Here is a 24,683-nt window from a genome sequence, read left to right on the forward strand (position 1 = left end):
TGGTCTTCTTCCATTCTGTGTAGTAAATATAAAATACCTCTGTATTGATTTGTTTGGAAAAAACAGCAAAAAACTGTAATATTGAGGGATAGTATTTTTGTCCTAAGACCTAGCATCCTCAAGTACTAGTGTCATCACCATAGGCCACACATTCTGCCACACCTATTGTTTTCACTAGTAGCATGGGATCGGACATATCAAACTGTAATTAGTAAGGTTTTACCATCTGGCGTTCTCAAATTTATATCCAAGTATCAAGAGATCTATCAAAACCGGCTGTGTTCAATGGTAGCATCACGGTTTTCTAGCCCAGTGCTAATTTAGACAGACAAACACGAACAAATCCGCTAAGGTCTATTGTCATTTCTCCTTAATGCTCATGTGTCAGCTATGTTTAGGCTGTTCGTAGTGCAACCTGCTTATAATCGGGAATAGGCAACCCTCTACTAATCGCCACTGATCGCCACCGAAATTTATTGCCGGTCCTATTAAACCCAACGCGTCAGCTCATCAGCCGCGAGCAACGCCTGTAGGCGGGCTCGTTTTACCAGCTATGCGCGGCGCTTCTACTTGCACGGGAAACACTGGTAATCTAAGCCAAGTATGCATTCAAGGGCTTACCTGCCCGTCGGTACACTCGGCAGCCGTCTGTGCTGCTGGGGAGGTCCCGACACGGGTCAGTTGTCGTTACTTGTTATTTCCGGGTAGCGACTCATGCGTCATAATTACCCGACCAAGCATGCCGGGAACTGTAGTTCCGCTTGATCTTTACCGCTGCCTGGCGAAGACAAAGTGTGTGTAAACTCAAAACACGGGTAACACATGCCAAAGGATCTTATGAGATAAACTAAAAGTGTTATCAAGCTGTATGAGTTATAAATATTTTTAAGAATGAAATAACTTTCCATAACCGGTCACCACCTGACTGTATGAGTATTGATAACCCCAATCATGACACCCTAGTAAATCAATTTAATCTGAGAATAAAAAATACGGGTACCTGGCATGGATACCCAATGGGTGTAAAACAGATCATCAGATAACTGAGTGAACCTTCATTTCAATCTGGACCTGTTGATAAATCACTTTCATCAGAGAATGCTAAATGTGGGTGCTTGGCGACGGCATGTGCTAAAAAATAGCTCACGAACCCCAGTGAATATAATTAGAGAGACATCCAAGGGATGTCCTCATTAAGGCCAGCCTTGTCCGAGTTTAATTTGTACACCCATTTCTGCTCAATCTTAAAGAGGTGTTTAGAGACATCGGCGATATGAGAAGGAATGTAAGGTTGTTCTAATACTGTCCAGTGAAAATCTGTGGGTTTATGGTTTACTTCCAAAAAGTGATTGGTAAGCCGAGTTGCCTGCTTTCTACACCGGATGGTACTGTTATGCTCAGAAATCCTTGTTCGCACTTTCCTCGTTGTCATTCCTACGTATTTTAAGGAACAAGGGCAGGTGATTAAGTATATTAGGTTGCTGCTATTGCAATTTGTGAACCGCCTTTGTTCCCAGAAATGAGCCAAAATACAGCAAATTTCTTTTTGGGGGAGAAAATGGGAAAAAGCTTTCAGGGACAAGCAGACTTTGTCAGAAAACGAAAATGTTTTACACAGTTTGGGCATTTTTCTGGGACATAGCCTATTTTTGCTATTTTTTGTGCTTTCAACCTCCTTCCAGTTAATGGTAGAAATGGGTATTAAATCAATAATGGATCCTGGATATTTCAAGCAAGCTAGCACAAGCAACCCATGAGATTGGAATTACTTTTAGTAGCGACCTAGATTTAGGGTCTTTTACTAGGACACATGAAGCGTTTTTCCAACAACTAAAAAGCCTCTTTGTTAGAACGCAGAAGACAAGCATGGCACAGCCTAATCATTCGCCACGTTGGTATAATAAAGAATGCAGGAAAGCACGTTTTGCCTTGGGGCAGGCTTTAAAAGCAGGGTCTAGTAGTGCTGTCCGCTGTGCAAGGTCTGTTTATAAAAATGAAATGTACAAATCAAAATGTGCCTGGGACGAACAGAGGTGGCAAGAGCTCAAGGAAGCTAGTACCCTTAAAAACGCCAAGTTGTTCTGAGGTATAATTAAGTGGGGATGTGGCGGACAACCAGAAAAACCTCAAAATTGGGTTGCCCAGGATGATTGGGTGGTTTACTTTAAACCCCAATATGCAAAAAGTCAGGCACTAAGCATAAAGGATCCACCCTCTCACACTCCCTTTTTAGAAGTAGAATTTAGTATCAGGGACGTTAATCTTGCCCTGGAATCTGTGGTTGCTGGTAAGGCGCCGGGTATAGACTGTGTCCCAGCAGATACTTTTTTGCACGATAAAAATTCTTGGGGTAGGTATATCCTGCAACTAGCAAATGCAGTGGCTAAAGGAGCACCTATCCTGGATTCATGGAACGGCGCGGAAATAATACCAGTTTACAAGAAGGGGGATAAGTCACTCCCTGGTAATTACCGCCCGATTAGTCTGATAGACTCAATGCAAAAGATTTTAGGCAGAATGATTTTAAACAAAGTTCAGGATTGGGAGCGCGAGCAGAACATTCTATCACACCTGCAGGCGGGATTCAGAGCTACTACTAGTACCATCGATCAAGTGCTACATTTTGCAATGCTGCACTGGAAGGTAGTGCAAATAGACAAGGGTAGTTTATACGCTGCTTTTATTGATCTAAGGGCAGCCTTTGACCTTGTTCCACGCTCTACATTGTGGTTGGTCTTCCAAGATTTGGGTATGCCTAGTGCCCTTTTAACACTGATCATAAGGCTCCATGAGCGAAATTACGTGCAGATCAGGTGGCGTTCCCCTGGAAATGTTACTGGTCAGTTCCCAATAGAGAGAGGGGTACGTCAGGGCTGCGTCCTAGGCCCCACTTTGTTTTCTCTATATATTAACGACGTAGCAAATCTAATGATCGTGGCGAACATTGACGCCCCAATTTTAGCTGGTGCGAAAGTACCTATTTTAATGTTTGCAGATGACACCCTCATTATATCAAAGGCCCCAAGAGGACTGCAGAAAGCACGGGCCATTTTTGAAGAATTCTGTACCACTCATGGTCTTGAAGTAAATGTGTTAAAATCCAAATTCATGACTTGTAACCAGCACAAAACTTTTAAGTCATTAACTACCTGGGTGTACATATCCAACACGATTTGCACTGGAACCAGCAGACGGAACTGGCAACGCTCAAACATCGCCAATTGGCTGGAGCTCTGTGTTCTGAGCATGCTAAATCACTTACTAAGCCAATCACCACAGTCCTCCGAGTCTATGACGCGAAGGTGGTTAGTTCAGCCCTCTATGGTGTTGAGATCTGGGGGTTTGAAAACCTAGCAAAAATGTCTGTATCCGAGAACAAGTTCCTGCGCAACCTTATTAATCTACCCCAGAGTACTCCCATGTGTACCCTTTTTTATTATCTAGGAATGAGACCAATTAACTTGATTGCTAATTTGCGTCCGGTTTTATACTGGTGGCAACTGTGGACAACCCCAGAACTAAGAGTATATGCCACAGGCCTTATGGATATAATGAAGTGTGACACTTTTCACAAAATCAAATGGTTATCTGGCATAAGGACCCTTCTAAAAGAATTAGGAATGCAAGCACTCTGGGAGGATCCTCTTATTGCTAGTTTTCCATCTAAAAGGATTCTTAAGAACAAATATTGGGAGCTGATTGAATCTAAGACTTTTAGGACAAGTGCCCCACTTTCGCTCACAGGAATTTTTTTAGAATTTAAAGATGTAATTGGCCTTGAAGCATATTGGGATGACATAACTAAGCCTCTTGGTAGAAAGCTCTATTTTCAGCTTAGAATTGGAAGCTTGCATTTACATCGAGGTGGTCCCAAGGTCACTTGTCCCTGTTGCTCTGTAACCTTGGAGACAGTTACACACATATTATTTGGATGTCCAGCATACTCTGCCCCGCGCAGGGTATGGCTGTGACCCATGTGCAAGCTTCTAGGTACTATGAGTGGTATGTTAGCAGTTAGAATTATTCGTATAAGTACGATTCCCTCGTTCTACATATCAGTGGCAAAGTTTCTTGGATGGTCTTGGTCTCTAAGGAGTAAAATAATTAATGGTTGATTGTGCCAGACATAGTTTTTCTTTTATCCTGTTTTTATATTTATCAAAAAATTACTGCATCTGCACTTTTATATTATGAAGTTTTTATTGTGTAATGTTTTAGATTTATTTTAAAACAAGGAAATGGAAATGAATTTTAATGATTAATGTTTATACTGTGCTTTTATGACAATTGTCGAATAAAGCTTGCTTGAAATGAAATGGATCCTGGATAGCTATACATTTTCATGAAGTAGACAAAATTCTGAATTCAGCAAGGGGTCATTTGTGCAGATCCTTCAAGGTTTCTTCATAGAAACTAACAGTTGAATATGGGAAATATTGAAAATTAGTTGAAAAAAACAGCTATTTGTGTCAACGTTTTCACCTTTAACTTATTCTAATTATGACAGCTGTATAAAAGCAATATACTGTTACATTTTCTGGACATTTCTGGTTGTGGGGATATATAGGACCTGTAGGTTTACCAAGAACCCGACGAACCCAGAGCCAATAACTGAGCAGCGTCTTGCAATGTTTTTTTATTATGTACTGGGTATACAGCAATTATTTTGGGAAAATGGTTACATGGAAAAATTGGTATGAAAGACACCTATGTATTTCTGAAATGGGAACAAAGTATAGAGTTTAGAAACAGTTGATATTTGCACATTTCCAAAATCGGGAGTACCCATACTAGCATGAAAATTATAGGTCATTTTTCAAAATTACTTCATTTTACATATTGTCTTTCATTTGGAAGGCAGAAATGCATTGAAAGTCAATAGGTAATAACAGTTACTCTACAATTATGAGTTCCCCTAAGCCTTCCAATAAAAATGGTACCTCACTTGTGTGGGTAGGCCTAGTTCCCGTGACAGGAAATGGCCCAAAACGCAACATTGACACACCACATTTTCACAGCGAGAAAATACCCTTTTTTTGCTAAGTTCCTAGCTGTAGTTTTTTAACCCTAGCTCTGCAGGCACCTAAGAAAACCTAGCAAACCTATACATTTGTGAAAACTAGACACCTAGAGAAATCAAGGATGGGGTGACTTGATTGGCTCTCACCAGGTTCTGTTACCCAGAATCCCTTGCAAACCTAAAACATTGTAAGAAAAAACAAATTTTCCTCATATTTCTGTGGTAGAAAGTTCTGGAATCTGCGTGGATCCACAAAAGTTCACCCACCCTGCGTCCCCCAAAAGTCTTCCAAGAAATATGGTACCTCAATTGTGTGGCTAGGCCTAGTGTCTGCGACAGGAAACGACCCAAAAGGCAAGGTGAACACACCACATTTTCAGATTGAAAAAGGCCCTTTTTTGCAAAGTGCCTATCTATAGTTTCTGAACCCTAGTTCTGTCAGCACCTAGAGAAACCTAAAAAACCTATACATTTTTTAAAACTAAACCCCAAGGGGAATCCATTATGGGGTGATGTGACTGACTTTTACCAGGTTATGTTACCCAGAATCCCTTTCAAACCTAAACAATTGTCAAAAAACACATTTTTCTCATATTTCTGGGGTGGAAAGTTCTGGAATCTGTGTGGATGCAGAAAATGCCACCCACCCCGCATTCTGCAAAGTCTTCCAAGACAAATGGTACCTCATTTGTGTGGGTAGGCCTAGTGCCAACAACAGGAAATGGCCCAAAATGCAAGGTGACTGAAAAATTACCAGTTTTTTTGCAAAGTGCCTAGCTGTAGTTTTTGAACCATAGCTCTGCTGAAAACTAGGAAAACCTAGCAAACCTATACATTTTTTAAAACTAGACATACGGGGTAATTCAGAATAGGGTGACTTGACTGGCTCTCTCCAGGTTCTGTTACCCAGAATCCCTTGCAAACCTAAAAGAGTATCAAAAAAACAAATTTTCCTGATATTTCTGTGGTGGAAAGTTCTGTAATCTGCGTGGATCCACTATATTCCACCCACCCCGCATTTCCCAAAGTCTACCAAGAATAATGGTACCTCACTCGTGTGGGTACGCCTAGTGCCCGCAACAGGATACGGCCCAAAACGCAAGGTGGACACATCACATTTTCACAGTGAAAAATTACCCTTTTTTTTGCAAAGTGCCTAGCTGTAGTTTTTGAACCCTAGCTCTGCCGGCACCTAGGGAAACCTAGCAAATCTATAAAAAATTTTAAACTTGACACCCGGGGAATGCTAGGGAGGTATGGCTTGTGTTGATCCCCCAACGTTTTCATACCCAGAATTTCCAGCAAACCTAAAGTTTAGCTGAAAAAATCACTTTTTCCACAAAGTTGTGGCATTACCAGGCTGACACAAATTTCCTACCACCCAGCATTCCTCCAGGTCTCCCTATACAAATGGTGCATCACTCATGTGGGAGGCCCAAATACCCGCGCCAGGCAAGGGTACAAAACGTATTGAGGCGACATCAAAATTGCCTATCACAAAACGACCTGGTTTTGCAAGGGTGGTCACCTGGGTTTTTGGCCCTGTGCCCGGCGGCCATCTAGGGAAACCTACCAAACCTACACTTTTCTGAAAACTAGACACCAAGGGGCTTCCAGGGAGGTATAGATTGTGTGGATCCCCCAAAATTTTCTTACCCAGAATCCCCTGCAAACCTCAAATTTAGATGAAGAAATTACTTTTTCCACACATTTTGTGTGTGGGAAAGTTGTGGCAACACCTGGCTGACACAAATTTCCTATCACCCAGCATTCCTCCAGGTCTTGCGATAAAAGTGGTGCCTCACTTGTGTGGCAGGCCCAAGTACCCGCGACAGGCAAGGGCCAGAAACATATTGAGGCGACATCAAAATTGCCCATCACAAAACAACCTGGTATTGCAATGGGGTCACCTGGGTTTTGGGCCCCGTGCTTGGCGGCAAGCTAGGGAAACCTACCAAACATACACATTTCTGAAAATTAGACACCCGGGGGATGCTAGGGAGATATAGCTTGCGTGGATCCCCCAACGTTTTCTTACCCAGAACCCCCTGCAAACCTCAAATTTAGCTGAAAAAAATCACCTTTTCCACACAGACCCTTGCCTTTAGCGGGTACTTGACCCCCCCACACAAGTGAGGTACCATTTTTCTCGGAAGACTTTGGGGAATGTGTGGAATTTTGTGGATCACCGCAGATTTCAGAACTTTCCACCACAGAAATGTGAGGAAAATTTGTTTTTTTGGGATACATTTTGAGGTTTGCAAGGGATTCTGGGTAACAGAAGCTGGTGAGAGAAAGACAAGTCACCCCATCCTGGATTCCCCTGGGTGTTTAGTTTTCAGAAATGTATCGGTTTGCTAGCTTTCCCTAGGTGCCGTCAGAGCTAGGGTTCAAAATCTACAGCTCGGCACTTTGCAAAAATAGGGTCCGTTTTCACTGTGAAAATGTGGTGTGTCCACGTTGCGTTTTGGGCCATTTCCTGTCATGGGCACTAGGCCTACCCACACAAGTGAGGTACCATTTTTCTCAGAAGACTTTGGGGAAGGCGTGTTGGGTGGAATTTTGTAGATCCATGCAGATTCCAGAACTTTCCACCACATAAATGTGGGGAAAACATGTTGTTTTTTTACAAAGTTTGAGGTTTGCTAGGGATTCTGGGTAACAGAACCTGGTGAGAGCCAGACCAGTCACCCCATCCTGGGTTCCTCTTGGTGTCTAGTTTTTAAAAAATTACAGATTTGATAAGTTTCCCAATGTGCCAGCTGCGCTAGGGCCCAAAATCCACAGGTAGGCACATTGCTAAAAAAAGTCTGTGCCTAGTGGGCTTTTTGCCGCCCTGGGAGGAATGGGGGGGGATTGCCCCGATATGTCCCCGCGGGGGCAGAAAAACTGTGGCTATTTTTTGGGATGAGGGCATTGGTATGCCCATTCTAGGCAGCTCCCACCCCCACGCATAAAAAAAGCCATCGTAATCGCTGGCGCCTAGTGGGCTTTCTGCCTGCCCACAGCCTTTGTGCCCTGGGGGGGCAGAAAGGCTGTGGCATCATTTTTGGGGGGATGGATGCATTGGCCTGCCCACTCTGGGCAACCCCAACCACAAACTTTGGAAAAGATAATCCCTGGAGGCTAGTGGGCATTCTGTCCCACCCCGGGGGGGGGGGAGTTAAGGGGCTATTGCCCCATCTGCCTCCCAGGGGAAAGGCAGAAAGACTATCATTATTTTGGGGGGTGGGGGCCTTGACATGCCCATTCTGGGCAACCCCCACCCCTACCTATATGAAAAAAAATCCCTGGTCCTTAGCGCGCTTTCTGCCCTCCCGGGTGGGAAGATTGGGGGCTACTGCCCAGCTGTAATGGTGGAATGGTTCTGTCATGAGCACAGGAGCACCGATGCTCATGACGGAACCATTCCGTCATGAGCATCGAAGGGATTAATGATTGATACAGAAATGGTGGCTATAAGATCTATGGTCTTACAAAATAGACTTGCCCTTGATGTATTATTGGCAAAAGAGGGCGGAGTCTGTAGCATGTTGAAAATTCAAAGTGCTATACTTATATCCTGACGGGAAGATGTAACTGAGCTGAAGGTTAATGGTGGTTGGGAGAGACTTGGTAAGGGTTTCTCCTCAGCTGGTAATTGGTTTTCTACTTTTGTAAGTAGCTTGCTAGGGTAAATATTAACACCAATGGTTGCTGTAGCTACAGGGATACTAATGCTGATGTTAATATAAAAGTGTTGCAAGTGCAAATAAAAACACTTGATATTAAACGAAGAGCAAGAAAGAGAAAGAGAGAAGAGATAGAACTGGAATATAGAAGAGGAAATTACTATGAAATAGTACAAGATATAGATTTGGTTAGGTTGAAACAAAAGAGAACTACTGCTTTGTAAGTAGTATAAATGATGACAATCAAATATTTGGGTTGTGCTTTTATGATGGCTCAAGTCCCCATCAAAGCGGGATTGATGGAGCAGGGTTTTCATGAAATAAAACCTGCTTGGATTGAACTCCTCAGTGTGTTAAATGCTAACCAAAAGACATGAAAAACTAAAAGAGCAAGACTAAAAGAGAAAGATGAAAACTGCGCAATTGCGTGCTGGGAGTATTAGAGTAGGCCGCAAATGCCCATGACTAATGTAGAAAATAAGTCAAAAGTCAAGAGTTTTATTTTTCACTAACAATTAGAAAATAAATGTGCAGTGTGTAAGAAAAGAAACCAAGTGAAAGCATTCAAAGAGCGTTTAAAAGTGGAGTTTTATAAAATAACACATGTATTTGTCTTTCCTAGAAGTATAGTCTGCGGCTCTGCAGAAAAGGCCCAAGAGACATTTTAGAGTTAACATGGAATATTAGAAATGTAGAAAGGAAAAAACGAACACTGTGATCTGTACTTCGCAGATTCCTGATGATGGCCAAGGTTGTGCAGAAAGGAAAGAAAGATAAAAAGAAATGGACTTCCTTGCCGAGCAGAGTATGAGGACATATGTATATTTGTATTTCAAACAATGATACATGAGTGAGATGGAGTGACGTACGAAACATGGAAACCTGATACGAGAGGTTCCTCTGTTGGAAGTGATAACAGTGTGTAAAGTTAGAACAATGGGACACTATGAAGTTAGGCACATTGAGAGTGGTGTGATTGAACACCACTTGTTTCGGACCAATCAGAATGTATAAAACCATGTGAGATGACAATGAGGGTTGGACCTTTAGTGAATTTAGGGTATAATTAGTTATAGAAAGGGGGCAGATTTGGCGGTGCGCGTTTCTTACTTTGTGAGAGGAGAGAGCTGTGTTGCTGTTTCCTAACTTCTATGGGCTGGCTGCTGTTCTGCTGATCCTGCCTAGCTTAGTCTCATGGCCAGAGGGTAGTTTTTCAGATTTCTTGAACCTTGTAAGATCGGTTCGTATGATATTCTGGATTTGCAGAACTTTATTTGCAAATGTGTTTATCATTTTGTCTCTACATCTATCCACTCACTCATTGTGCTGACATTTGAGATGTACAATTGTTGTTCATCTGCTAAAGTTTCTCTTGTGTGGTGATCTATGATTCAAGTTGTATTGTACTTGATGAGCAACATTATTTTAGATAAAGAATTTCTAACTCTCTAATGAGTTTGTCATTATTAGTTTCATTGTTTTAGTTATATGAAGAGTCTATTTTATGGTGAAATTGTAGAGATTCTGATATTGTTTTTCCAAGCCCTGATTGGCTAAATAATGATTTCATCGCCAAGAAAGTGGATAATAAGATTAACCAATTGGTAAGTTTGGTTTAAACCCACCCAGCCTGAAAGGGTCTGTAGGGTATTGAATTGGATCCAGATGATAACACTTGTTAGTTCCTGAAATACTAGATCAGATGTTTGTCATTTGTATGTCATTTTATTTATTAGACTTAATATTATTTTTCTAAATTGGCTTGGTAGTTTCCTTGTGTTGTGTTTTCACTTTACTACTGTTTGAATGTTGCATAAATACTTTAAGTTAAGCCTGGCTGCTTTGTGCCAATCTACCAGATGGTTAAGCACAGGTTTATTCAGTGACTTTTGTGGTTGACCCTGATAAAGATTGTGATTGTTATTTGAGGTGGGTTCTCACCCCCTCAACTAATACTCCAATTTATTATTCTTTGCCATTGAGCGTTTATTGTTACTGAACTCAGGTCTACATGACTGAGGCCATAGGCCCATAAAAAGGCTTTGAATGGCTTTTCACCGTCCTATTACCTTGACATTCTCCTCTACCCAATGAAGGATAAAGCCTGTCCCATTTTAACTTGGGGACTGCATACACCATAGCACTTTCTTTGCCATATCTGCTCCCACAACTTCCATGGGCAATCATGTGGTCTAGCCATTTGTGTTTTAGGGTGAGATGATTCATTGTCACCTGGCCATGCCTGGTTCTTAACCTGGACATGCAAAGTGTCCTCACCTTGCTGTTGTCGCCTAGCTCTTTGGGGTTCTACTCTTGGCATACCAGCATGGAGCCAAGAAGGGCAAGACAACTGCCCAGCTTTGTCCCCACCAGATTCTCTGACACCACATACATCCCAGGCCAACTTCTCCATCAAAAAGAAGTCTTTGAATCATCCCAAATCTCATTCAAACAACACAGATCAACTCCCTCGCTAGCCTGCCAAGAAAGTCCAATCCGACAACCTCTAAAAATAGAATAAGACAAAGAGAAGATGCAGCAAGGATGGTCATTTATTAGGTTTGCTTTCTTACCTACTCTGTATTTAATGTTATATGCACCTCACCCACTGGAATAGATAAAAGATCAGGCTTGATTTAGAAACCCCCTAACCTTTAACAGAATTTGCACTCCCACGGTTCACTCCAGCCATCTACTAAATGGCATCACTCAGGCTGCGACAAGGCTAGACTAGCATGACTACAGCTCCAAAAATAAAAGTCAGGATACCAGATACAAATGCAGTTGTGCAATTAAGTCAAGGATACCTGCCTGTATGCCATGCAGAGGATGACACTGACATTGGTACAAACAGACTGAGGGAAACATGGACGCCGTGGATGTTGGAAGACACCGATATCAAGATAAACATATGCATAGACAATGAAATGTGCAAATGTAGCCTGAGGGACACAAACATTGGCTAGATAAAAATAAAGGGAAACAATTTTGGAAAACTATGAGGGGAACTGGGCTTGCAAAGTACAACACAAAGAGATAAAGACACAGAGGAAGTATGCCTAGACAGTGTGGTTGTGTGATGCCTCAAGTTAAATACAGTTTTGGTGCAGCTGAGATAACAATAATATGCTCCTGGGCTCAAGGATGTGGGCTCTTGAACTATATATATTATAACTATAATATATCTTGGAATGGAAACATAAATAAGTATCTTGGAATGTTAATAGCACCTCCCAATTAAAAAAAAATAAGTAAACTGTTGTGTGTGTCGGGGTAGTAATAAAGCTTCCGAATGAAATAATAAGTCAACTGGTGCGTCTCTGAGATTACTAATAGAAATTTTGATTGAACCTTAGGTATAGTACTGCTGTGCTGTCTCTTTCTAAATATAGCACTGCACCATGGCTCCCCATTTTATTAACTTCCCTAAAGCAATAATGATACTTCTATGTTAGAACTTCATTTAACAGGGCCTAATACTATTAGGTTCCAAACATACAGGATTAATATCCCCTACCCTACATTATATGTCTGATGACTCTTAACCACCGGCCTCATCATAACCATTTGTTTGAGTTAGTCATCTGCACATCACTCATGGAGCATGATTCACAAATTGCACTTTTGAGACAGTTTACTGCTTTTCAGTATTCACAAACTGCTGTGTTGTAGTAATCTATATTTATGTAGCGAGTCCAGCACTGAACAAGGCAAACCACTGGTACTCCAAAACCCTCTTATAGAAAATGATGGCGGAAGGGACTTAAAAAAACTATCATAGGAAATAATGCTGAATCAAATTTAAATATTTAAACAGCTTAAAATACAATTACATTTAAATTCATGTTTAAAAAATATATAAATAATACATCTTTAATATTTACTTATACAATATTTAACAACATCTGTTGAATTTAAAAACAAGAAATATATTATAATTAAATATTAACAATTTCAATATTTTTAAGGCCAAGATTTAAATTGTAATAGAGAGTGGAAATACACAGTGTCAGTAGGTCCCAAAACCACACTTCAGGTTAAAACTTCAATGTTCAAACTATTGTTATACTCAAACTCTCCTTTACTTTTTAGATATCAATGCTTCGGTAGTGCAAATAGAGTCCACCAGTGAGACCAGACACGAAATGATATCCAGTGTCTCTGTTTCTCTCTTTTGCCACATTTCCTTTCCCCAACCCTACTATATATACTGTATATTTATATATCAGTTAAAATATAATTACTTTTAGATGTACTAACTAAATTACCACCAGAAATACAATAAGCTTGTTTATCAACGACAGCTACCTTCATATTTATGAACTAAGTTCATGCTTGCTTGTCTTCAAGGTGACAAGTAGATAACTGTTACAATAAAGTCATTAGTTAGTATTGAACCCAGGACACATATGAAGTCACTGTTTTTGGCAACGGCATACCCTGTTGGTATACTTCCATTGGAGGTCTTCAATAGTTCAGTTCAGAGTTTATAATCCTGTGAAAGCCTCTTGTGAAAACAAACATAACCGACAGTAGAAAAAGTTGAGAACAAAAACACCCCAGTAAACAATGTTGATTGCAAAGACTGACTCCTTCACTCTGGTGTTTAGCTTGGGAATAAACAGTTGGTATCAGATGTAGAAGACTAAGAAAGACTCGGGTTTCACAGAAAGAGGCACAAGTAGATATTGCACAATTGTGCATGAATATGTTCGTATGTTAGCCTATAAAGACAGACTTTTTGGCTTTTGCCAATGATTGTATTTAATATTTGAAGAAATCTTCATCTGCTTTGGGCAGCTCTTTGGGTGGGTAAAATACATTTGTCTCAATTCAATTTAATTCAAATGAGCTTTCTTAATTTTTTGCGATAAAATCATAAAAGCACATGATATCACGTAATATTATAAACTGTAAAAGAAGATCATTAAAAATACTGACTGTAACATGAATTAGAGAGCCCTACTGTAAATAACATATTATGAGAAATTCATATAAGAATGGGGTTCCTGTATTTGATTACACATTTTAAGAATGAAGCTATAGACCTTGTGAAATATTCGTTCTCTAAAAATAGTTATACTAAAAATGCAGGACGACATTGTCTAAGGCTGAATAGTCTTAAAATTATAAAATATACCTCTTCTTTGGTACAGAATAACATTTACAACATAAAAGAACATGCATTGTTGTTATCAGAGACTTATCATCACATGGGTACATACTCATGGTACTAGACCAATTGTTTGTAATAGGGAAACTGGTTAGCCTATGAAAGATCCCCTAAAACGGGTTAACAGCATTCTATCATAACCACCTACGATGGTTGTAAGGTACGGCTGAATGCTGTAAGTGGTTAACATCATTTGGTTTGCCTGTACCGTTGGCTTTAATATTTCGGTTGAGAATTGGTTTGCCTCAAGGAGCATCAAACAATTTCTTTTTAGATTATTTCTTGAAACTGTATTTATGGTACCAGGGTCGTCAAAGTATTCTGGATGCCCAAGGTCATTCATACATTTCTTTACATATTTCAACCATGGGATACTAGAGGCCCGTTGTATTTTTAAGCTGTCATTTAGAATATCCCGAGTAAAACTGGTTTTAGAGGTGGACCATATCCTGTGCCACAATAAAATGGGTTGTATTTTTAAAAGGTAAGATATATGTGGCATCCCTAGTTCAGAATGACATCTATGAGTAGATGTACTACTTGGGACTGCCAACAAATATCTAAAGAAGGCATTCTCAACTAACTGTAGGGACTGAGAATCTACATAGCCCCAGACACCTGCGCCGTACATAGCCATAGAAACGCATTTAGCTTTATAGACATGTAATAATTCAACGACTGGTCTTCTTCCCAGTTTTATGGAAAAGTTGAATAGTGCAGCAGTAGCTTTCATAAATAATAATTTCCTTGCTTGAACAGCCTGAGACCATGTCCCTTTCTGGTCAAAAAGAATGCCTAGATAAGAAAAACTTGTAGTAAATTTGACCTTATTGTTATCAATAAATGTGTCTCTACATTTTGTACTATCTTTCCCACATTTCATGATAAGAGTTTTAGAGGTCTTCACTCTAAGGCCCAAATTATGCATAAATGTTTAAAAACTAATCACAACCCTTGATGCCCCAATTGCATTTGCGACATCAAAACAGCGTCGTCCACATACAGTAGGGTGGGTATAGAACGCTTATTGACTTGTGGTAGGTCCTCGCACTGATTTGCTAGGACTTGTCCTAGTTTATTAATATGCAATGTAAATAAAAAAGGTGCTAAAACACATCCTTGTCTTACCCCGCTCCGTATTTTAACCATAGCCACTAGTCCCGTAATGAAACCTTGCTTTTGCATCGCTATATAACTGCCTCAATAAGTGAATATGTGGGGTTTCCACACCCATATCTTCTAAGTTCTTCCATAGTTTGTCATATATGATGCAGTCAAAGGTTGCAGTTAAATCTACAAATGCCAGATATAGCCTGCCCTGCTTGGCCAATGTGTATTTTCTCAAAAGGATATTTAAGTTTAGTCCCTGCTCGACCGTGCCTAGGCCCTGTTGGAAAACAAATTGTAGATCAGTTATGATGCCATTGTCTTCAGCCCAATCCTGTAATCTGTTCAGTATAATGCGTCCCACCACCTTGGCCAATGAATCTAGCAATGATATTGGTTGATAGCATGCAGGGTTATGAAGGTCTCCTTTCTTAAAAATTGGAACCAATGTTGATTCCGACCAAGTTGTTATGAAAGGCAGAAGAGCAACATGCTGCTATTACTGGTGTTAGCAGAGTGCCCTATAAGGACAAATTTGATTTATAAAGGTCTACAGGGTCTCAGTCAGGGCCGGAATCTTTCCCTCCCAAACTTGCATTAATATCACAGTTAACCTCTTCTAAATTAAAATGCACATCTACAGGATGATAATTGGGTGATGATATCTCATGAAGTTGTTAGGACGTAACCATTGATGTCTCATGTACATTGTTATTATACATTTTCGAATAATGATCCACCCATTGGTCCTCGGCAATAGCTATCTCTATGGTTGGTATATCTCCAGGGGCCAAAAAAGAGGCATTTGCTGCTTTCCAAAAGGCCGTACTATCTCTGGTTAAAGTGGCTTCATGCATATCTTTAGGGGGGCATTTATAACCCCCCATAGCAGTTTTAATTTCTTGTTGATTTTTAATAGGCTTGCGTGAAGCATATTTCAGTTTACTATAAGGTTTAGTTCATTTGGCATCGAACCAGCCTTGTTTACTATTACAAGATTATTTGCTCCCCACAAATAAGGCCTTTTAACATCTCTAGTGATCTGTGTGAAAGATTTAAAAATTTCAGCATAGGAAAGTCTTGTCTAGGCAAACTAAAACGGCAGATTTACAGTTTATTAGTGGTGACCTTATAAATTCAGTTGAGTCCACCATGGGCCAATGTAGGGAATACAAGAAATGAAGTCCCTGAACAAAAGCCTTGATTTGTTAAAAACTTTTTAAAAGAAATAAACTGATGGTTTTAACTGTTCTTTATAGTATATTGTTTTTAATAGTTTTTCTTTTATTTATTGTGACTTACACAGAGTTTCCAAACTGACGCTACCTATATAACCCGTATATATCTACAGTGAGGGTAGTTCTAATTTGGCTTCAAGGTTATTTGTAGGTCGATTACTGCCTCCTATGGTATTACTGTGGCTGGCGGTATCACGACTTAGAAGGCATCCTTTTGTTCAGGGACTTCATTTCTTTTTAATCTTGTTCACCCTGTACCTTATTGGTTCAGAAGGTACCTCCTTTTTTGTTTTGAATCAATGTAGGGAATAGCCATTAATTTTGTTCCAAACTATGTTCTCAACAATATGAGCCGATGTACCCTTAGTATTTATCACATTGCTTGGAAGTGAAAAAGTAATACTTAATGGAAAGTGATCACTCGGCGTTTTTGTGGATGGTAAATTTTTTAAGCCTTCTAGAATGCCTGTTTGACAGAAGTAAATAATCAATGGTCGAACACATACGTCTTCCGTTAAAGGAATGACTGACGGGGACTGGTGGAGGACATAAATCATTGGCGAAACCAAGATCAAGTGAAAACATAATTTCATTTAAATATTCCTCAAAAGTTGTATATGAGAAATGTATATAATTAGTTCCATCATCCAGCGTGATTCCACAAATGTCCCCCTCAGTATGCGGGCACAAGGCAGAGTTAAAATCTCCACCACAAATAACACACACATCTTTTACATTGTCGTTCTGTATATAACTCAGGTCACTACTCTGTTTCCTCAGTACCCCCACAATATGGTCTGGCGGGACATTATTATAAAAATTCAACAGAACTATACAATGCATTTTATCAATATCAAATGTCACAATCTGATAATAAATTTATAATTTTTTCAATTCAATCTTATTTGCATTTACATAATTGGATACATATATGCATAACCTACCCTTATTTCTCCTGTGGGACGATGGTACCGCAGCAGTATGAAAAGATTTATACCGGTTAATATGCATAATGTTCTCCACCCAGGTTTCCTGGAGGCACAATATGTTACATTTCCCTATGAAATATAACCATAGGGGATTGGTAAGCTTAGATCGAATACCTGCCACGTTCCAAAATAGAACATGGCAAAGATCCCTCCTACTACTACCTATGTTCTTCACATCATTTACTTTATGAGGTAGATCTATAATGATGGGAATTATCTCTAGAGTTAAGGGCTTATCTGGAATAACCATTGTGCCTTGTATAGAGGCCGTAACATATTCCTCTAGGCATGCAAAGGCATGTTATTATTAGTTTGGCTATTAGTAAGAGATATCCCACTCTGTACTACCTCAGTTTTGCCCCATTTGACCATTTTTAAGGGTTTCGGGCCTAATTTCTATATGATTATCCTCAACAATTTTGGGGGCTATCTCTGGATTTCTGGGGCTCTTCTGTGATGGTTGGGAATCATATTCCTGGTCACTAACAAATATATGATTGGACATATTTTGGATGCAGCCATTTAGGGGTAATTGACCATTTGAAACCTCAATCTGATATTCGTGGCCAACCTTTCCTGTTGAGGCCTCAATGCCCAGTGTCGCCTCTTCCCCGAGTTTTTCCAAATGCAGGGCCTCCTCCACGGGGATGTATGACATTACAACGCACGGTTTTACCACGCATGCCTTTACATCGCAGTTTTTACAACGCATGCTGTTACAACGCATAGCGTTAAGGGGTGCTGGATAGTGAATAGTTTATTTTACTATTCCAACTCCAGTCCCCGTGGATAGTAGGGAAGGTGTTGGATAGTAAATTAAATCTATTCCCTATCCTAGAGCGCCCCCCAGCGATATGCGCTATAATAACATGCGTTGTAATAGTTGCGTCGTAAAGGCACTGCGTGGTAAAAATTGTGTTGTAAAGGATGTTCCCCCCTCCACGGAGGTAATCTGTTTTTCAATAGCCCCATTGCCCCTGTTAGGTAATTCATTAATGTCATGCGTGGAGCCCCTACAGGCTTTAGTAGAGTCGCAGCCTTTCTCTTTCCCATTTTTCGAGCCAACGGAAGAAAACTGAATCCTGTTATATTTTAGTTCTCACTTTGTTTGTCCCACTGGTCTCAGGGCCTGCAACGTCTATTTGTTAGAACCAGGCTGAAAATGATGAGACAATCCTAAAGGTGAAGGTTATATACTAAGTTCCAGCCAGTACTTAATACGCAGGTTTATGAGTTCAGAGGGCCTAATCTTGTTAATAGAATCATTCAACATTTACTGTGCACTAAATAACATTTACCCTCCACACAAAGGCCACAATGCCTGCATATGATAAGCCACGGCTATCTCCCAAATTGTGAAAAGCTGTACAGAGGGGAAGGACTCACCTCTGCACCTTCCGTAGAGTAAAAAGAACAGAAATGGGGGCCCGGCCCAGCATCTTCCAGGCCATGACGGGCTAAGACGGGCCTGTTTAGGCCCAGTCTTCGCCTGGGCCGAGCCAGGGCACGCCCTGCACGCCTCCCATGCTGCAGGATGGCATAGATGTATTTATGGCGCTCCTGCGCCTCACACGCAGCGTAGCCCCTCCTCACTGGGCCGGCAAAGGTCTGGTGCAAAGTGTGATGTGCTCAGGCAAGGCAGGCAAGGGTCCGTAGTAAAGTGCGGGGTGCTTGGTCTCAAATTATGCATTCAAGCAGTGCACTACAAGTCTTTTCGACCATCTAAATAGCTCTCACTTTTTATTTGCACTTACATCACATGCCAATACCATGGAGAATGTTTTGCATTGTGCTAAAAATAACATCACTGAGAGGTGTCTGTCACTTCTTGCATGTAAAAGACAGTGCTCCAGAATATATGAACATTTGAATTCCGAGCAGTTCTAGCCCCTTCCCTTAGAAGGCAAGGGCTACAGATTTTAGAGGGTCTTTACACAAACACTGGCTCGGACTTCGGCTAAAGGTAGTTTATTAGTTACGTCCGATTGTGAGGCATTTTAGGTGCTGCTTTAATGTGGCAAGAACACCATTGTCCATGTTCATCCTGTTCTTTCTCTGTTTCGGATATTCTATAGACTAACCCACAACACTACAACTACAGTCTTATGCCGTAGATAGAGTGTGACTGGGTTAACATTATTTTGCAGCAGGATGCTGTCATTCAGGTTAGATGTATGTTTGAGGTTCAGACAGTAGACAAGTCACACCATTCTTGCAGGCTAGGGTTTCAGTCAGCAGAGTGATTATAATTCAATCATCAACTTTAAATATATGTTTGGTAATGTGAGCCTTTTGTTGGCAAATACTGGACTGCCAGTTTAAGAATATATATACCTTCTTTTATCAAATACAATTTTCAATTGTGGAACACACTATTACCTAAAACAAAATATCATCATTGTTTTGAAACCACTATTGTTGCTCTAATATGCATTCTATAACATTTTTGTCAAATATGTATTTTCCTCGTCTAAGATGCTCCTTCTCCGAATGCAAGGAAGACGTGGGCACTTTCTCTATTTCCAGCCATCAGTTATATGCAGGTAGCTTTCCCATGATGCATAACTTTCACATATTCCACAATGAGTACAGTCATTAGCGTACTTTTCCACGGTGTTCACCATGTACATCCTCTGCAACAATTCGTTCTTGATTTAAAGGACTTCACCCATGTGAAACCAATTTTGACCTTTATCACCTCCAAGCCATATAACTGTAACTCCTTCTGCCTAGCTGCTAAAACAATGACATTACTTTTCTACAAGAATGCTTTCCTACCTGCAATGCAAAACGTGAAAAATAACAGTTTCCACAGTGCACATGAAATTCAGAACATTAATCCTAAACCAAGAGTTTTCAGGGCTTAAATTTCAGGTCTACAGCTTCGGCTAACATACAAACATCACTGAAGCATTAGGAATGCGCATAACCATATTACATTTCAACTAATACATTTGCCTACTCATGAAAAGCATTATCATTAATTAACACATTTAGTACATGAGTAGTGTCAGACTTCACGAGATGTTCATGTTAACGTTTTCTGCTAGTTACATTCATTTTCTATGTTAATTCTCCATGCTACTTGTCAGTAACCTAACATGCGTCACGTAGTTACGTTAATACATTTCACAATTCTAACACCTCACATTTACACAATACAAAATTATATGCAGGTGCGCTCTACACATGATTAAGATGCATCGCTACAATTTAAATAAGCCTTCCGCTCCATCACCTGCACACACGATTCTCTCTCTGATATTGTAATTTCTCCATTGACTCATATTACTAATCTGCTGTCAAACACAGTCTCTGACAATAGCTTTCTCACACCTACCACTCACTGAAATGATTCTCTCTCACACACACAAACACGCATGCACACACGGACGCACGCACACACACACTCTGCCTTCTGTTAAATCCACCTATTATCATACACCTTTTTTTCTCCTCCTGTCTTAAAGGTCTTCACCATTGTGGCTTCTTGCCTTCTCTCTTTCATGGCCTTGTTTTTCTCATTGTGTGTTTCTCATGTGCACTTTCACTCTTTTGAGATGATTGAATTTCTCATGCTCCCTATCAACTGAGTAAGTCTTGAACAAACTTGGCCTAGAGACCTTGCAAATGAGTTCATTGAAGAGCATCCTGTACAGTATACTTAAGTCAACGCATTGATGATATCAAGATGAAATATCAAGATCATTTAGAAACTGATGGACTTTGTATCTATTCATTATTTTTCTACGTATTAGCGAGATCTAATTAAACATATGTAATACATTGGGTCAGTGTTATTTGGCATAGACCAGCCATCTTCTAGTGATTATGGTCAAGTGTGGCACACAATTGCCAAGATGTATGGGCATTGCAAAATCCCATCCTCAGTGTCGCACTGGTTTAAATGGTTGAGAGACACCAAAATGGCTGCAGAATTCGTCTTGATGAAGTTTGAGTAACTGTTGCCGGAGGTGGCCAGGTCAAGCACGGAAGGGGAAATACCAATGCACAATTCGGGAGCACTTTCATCAAAACTACAATCAAAGAACCAAAGCACCAAATTACCATACATCAAGGACCCTGAGAGGCACGCAGTTCTTTCCTGCATGGGGGATGTTGACTACATTTCCTTTCCAGGTCTGCCATGTCTCACATGGAGCTCCTGGGTAGGAAAATATACATCGGAAGGCCAGCTCTAAATAAAATAAATATAAGTCAATAGGCCTAGCTAATAAAAAGGGCAAGTCTTTGAAGCATTGATGGGTTGGCCCATCACAGGGCTGCGCGGACCTAGGTTGGGGACAGTGGAGCAGTATCCCTGGTCACAAACCTAGCAGTGCGCCCACTCCCGTGTGAGGTAGAGCAGCCACATGCTTGGGGGGTCTGCTGCTGTGCCAAACTCTAACCGACCCCGTCAGTTACAAGACTCCTGCCGTTATTTATGGAAGCATGATCCTGCTACTGAACACAAAATGCATTTCCCATTTCCATGATTTGTGACTGAAAAATTATGTTTGGCTTTTCTGAAATGACGGCCATAAATCTGATTGCTGCACACTGCTGGTGTCAGTGATAATTGGGTTATATATAAGGTGAGGGCCTTATTTACAAAAAATGGTATAGGGCAGTGCCACAGGTCTTTTTGCGTCACTGCCCTAAGCCAATTGGAAACGGCAGCAATGCACCCTATTTACGAGCTTCGGTGCATTCCTGTCCTTTCAACCGGCACATCATTTAGTGCATAGTGGCAGCGCAGGCACCCTTGCACCATATGTCTGCGTTGTTGGGAGGATTGTTTATGTGCAACTTCCCACAAAAACAAGACAAATGAGGAGAAATGAAAACTTTTCTCCCTGTTATGCCTGCTCTGCTTTGATTGATTTTGTAAATCTGAGACAGTGTAAAATTCCATGGGTGTTGGTTGGGGACACCCACAGCAACACCCATGGAATGCTTCCTTGAAGCACAGTAAGGCAACGCTGCACTTTGCGCTGCCTTGCTACATATTTCAAGAGATTCCCTTTTACCTTATCCTTTTGTCTGGGGTGAGCTACTGGATAAGAATAACTCTGTTTTGTGTTTTAATTTTTTTTTTACTGAACTCATGTTGGTATTCACACTGTAATGTACTTTATTTTATGGTCTTTTCATGACATGTCTATATATTTTGTTCCAAATTATTGTAATGATTTTAATTAATCAAACAATAAATTAACTCAGACTCACACTCAGAATACTTCATATCTATGAGTCGATGCAAAGCAGTGCAGGATGGCTTAGAGTTGCTCTCAGTTATGATTGAGAGGCCTGCGCTACCGGAGCTTCAATAGAGTGACGCACTGGCGCTGCAGGCCTCATGTAAATAAGCCCCTACGTGTATAGAATGTGAAATGATTTAAAATAAATAGGTTTGTATTTTTATGGACATATTTTTATGTTGCAAATATGTATTTTTTAGGCCCACAGTCTCTTTTAAACAGAGTTGTCAAAAAAACTAACATGGGCTTGAAGAGCTAACCGTGTAATGAATGCACTTAAAATATGTAACCTCCCGTGGCTTTCACATTCTTTTGCTGTCTGTGCTCAGATTACAAAGTAACAAAGATGTTATAAGTGTTGACAAAAGGGTACAGCACATAAAAGTTTAACTGCACCAAGCGGGAATTCCCCTGAATAAAAAAGGAACATTATTTTGTTTAGATAGGTATGAGGAAATGGCTCTGAAAATTAACAGGAAGGGATCCCCGCAGCTGCAGAATGATGCAATTATGGTGGCATGCCTCGAACTTTCTTTAGTTTATTTTATGTTCCAGTCAAAATATGGATTCCAAATAATGAACGGTATGGTTGCCACAACTAACGCTGTCATAGCAGCAACCTAAAAGTCCGAAGTTGTGCCTTTTACCTTCTCAATGTAGTGCGTTATCTTTGGTTCGCTCTTCTACAAAATATGTGTTTTTATCTCTCAAGGACAGACAGCCTTTAGTTGACTGTTGTCGAAAGACCATACCAAAAACGTACGGTGGGGTTAGAGCCAGCATGTTGCTTACCATTGCTTACTAGTGGCTTCACTCTCGTTTGCTTGTTTCTTTTTTATGGCTTCCCTTCCTCTTCTTGTGTTTGCCTCTGCCCTGGAGCATAACTTCTTTACCATATTTTTGTGTGGATGACCTGTACCCTTCCATTGCTCACAAGCAGGTAAGTACGTTTTTAGTTTTCGCCCAAAGAGCACTCATGCATTGTCAGAGAAATCTATTGTTAATTTTAAAACAGCTTTAAAACGGGATTACAGTCCTCTCATTACTTACCAATACTCACCATTGACTTACTGTCGCAACTCTTGTTTCCTTGCTTGTTATTGGTCAATCGTCCTGCTTCCTCCCAGCTGCTCTCCTCCTCCTGCTTTTTTCTTGGGGCCTTTGTCCTTGCCGTGGAGCACGGACCTATCACAGCTTCCTTTTTGTTTCCATTGTCCTTTCACTGGCTGCGTGCTGCTTCTTGATTTTAACTTTTTGCCCTTCACTCAAGAAGAGTGTATGGCCGTGTACTGTCCCCTCCTTCCGGTGTCTGAAGTTGTTTCTTCCTCCCCAAACCCCTGCCCCCTTAAAGGGCCTCCATTGCTCTCTGGTTTCTCCTGTGATCCCTTATCCCCCAAGTGCTCCTCCTCTGTGTTGCTACCCTGCCCTACCAACGGCAGTTTTTATTTTTTTTTAAAAAGGTTATTTTTAATATTTTTTTGTAGAGTCTGGTAGTCATCTTTTGCTCTCGGGTCATTCCGTTTGGCAAATGTGCTTTTGAACATGTTTAAATTGATTGTATTATTTACACTGCAACACATGCATTCACTATGTATGAACATATATAGATAGTATCTCTATACCATGAACTTATCCAAAAGGCAGTGAAGAATAGTAGGAGAGGAAGATGAGTTATGGATGCTCAATGCAATGCATTGTGATTTAATGTTCTTTAAAGAAGGGAGTCTTCAACTCTTTCCTCAATTGGGGCAGCATTGAGGCAGCCCTGATGGATACAGAGATGCTGTTCCATATCCTGTGTGCATAGATGGAAAAGGCCTGTTGCATTGTTTATGTTTTCTTTATACTTCTTTGTCTACAGTCTGGTGGTGTTCTAGCAGTACATGTACAGAGAACCACCAAAGATGGTGAGCTTGACTGCAAGAAAAGCTGGGGTGCTGGTTGTGATGGCTTTATAAATGATGTAACTCGTTTTTAAGAAGATGAGGGGTGGCAAGAGGAGCCAATGGAGTTTCCTCAGGGTGAGGATTTAGGACTTCGATGAGACATGCTGAAGGTGTGTAGAATGGCCCTATGGAGTGGAGGCATGGAGAATGGGGTGCCATAGGATAGTGCATTACTACAATCAATATGCAAGAGTACAAGTGCTTGAACATCATTTCTGAAGCTGCTTTATGGAAGCAACGTTTTAACTTTCTTTAGAATAGAGAGGTGGTACTAGACC

Source organism: Lissotriton helveticus, chromosome 5_1, assembly GCF_964261635.1.
Source record: "Lissotriton helveticus chromosome 5_1, aLisHel1.1, whole genome shotgun sequence".
NCBI classification, from domain to species: Eukaryota; Metazoa; Chordata; class Amphibia; order Caudata; family Salamandridae; genus Lissotriton; species Lissotriton helveticus.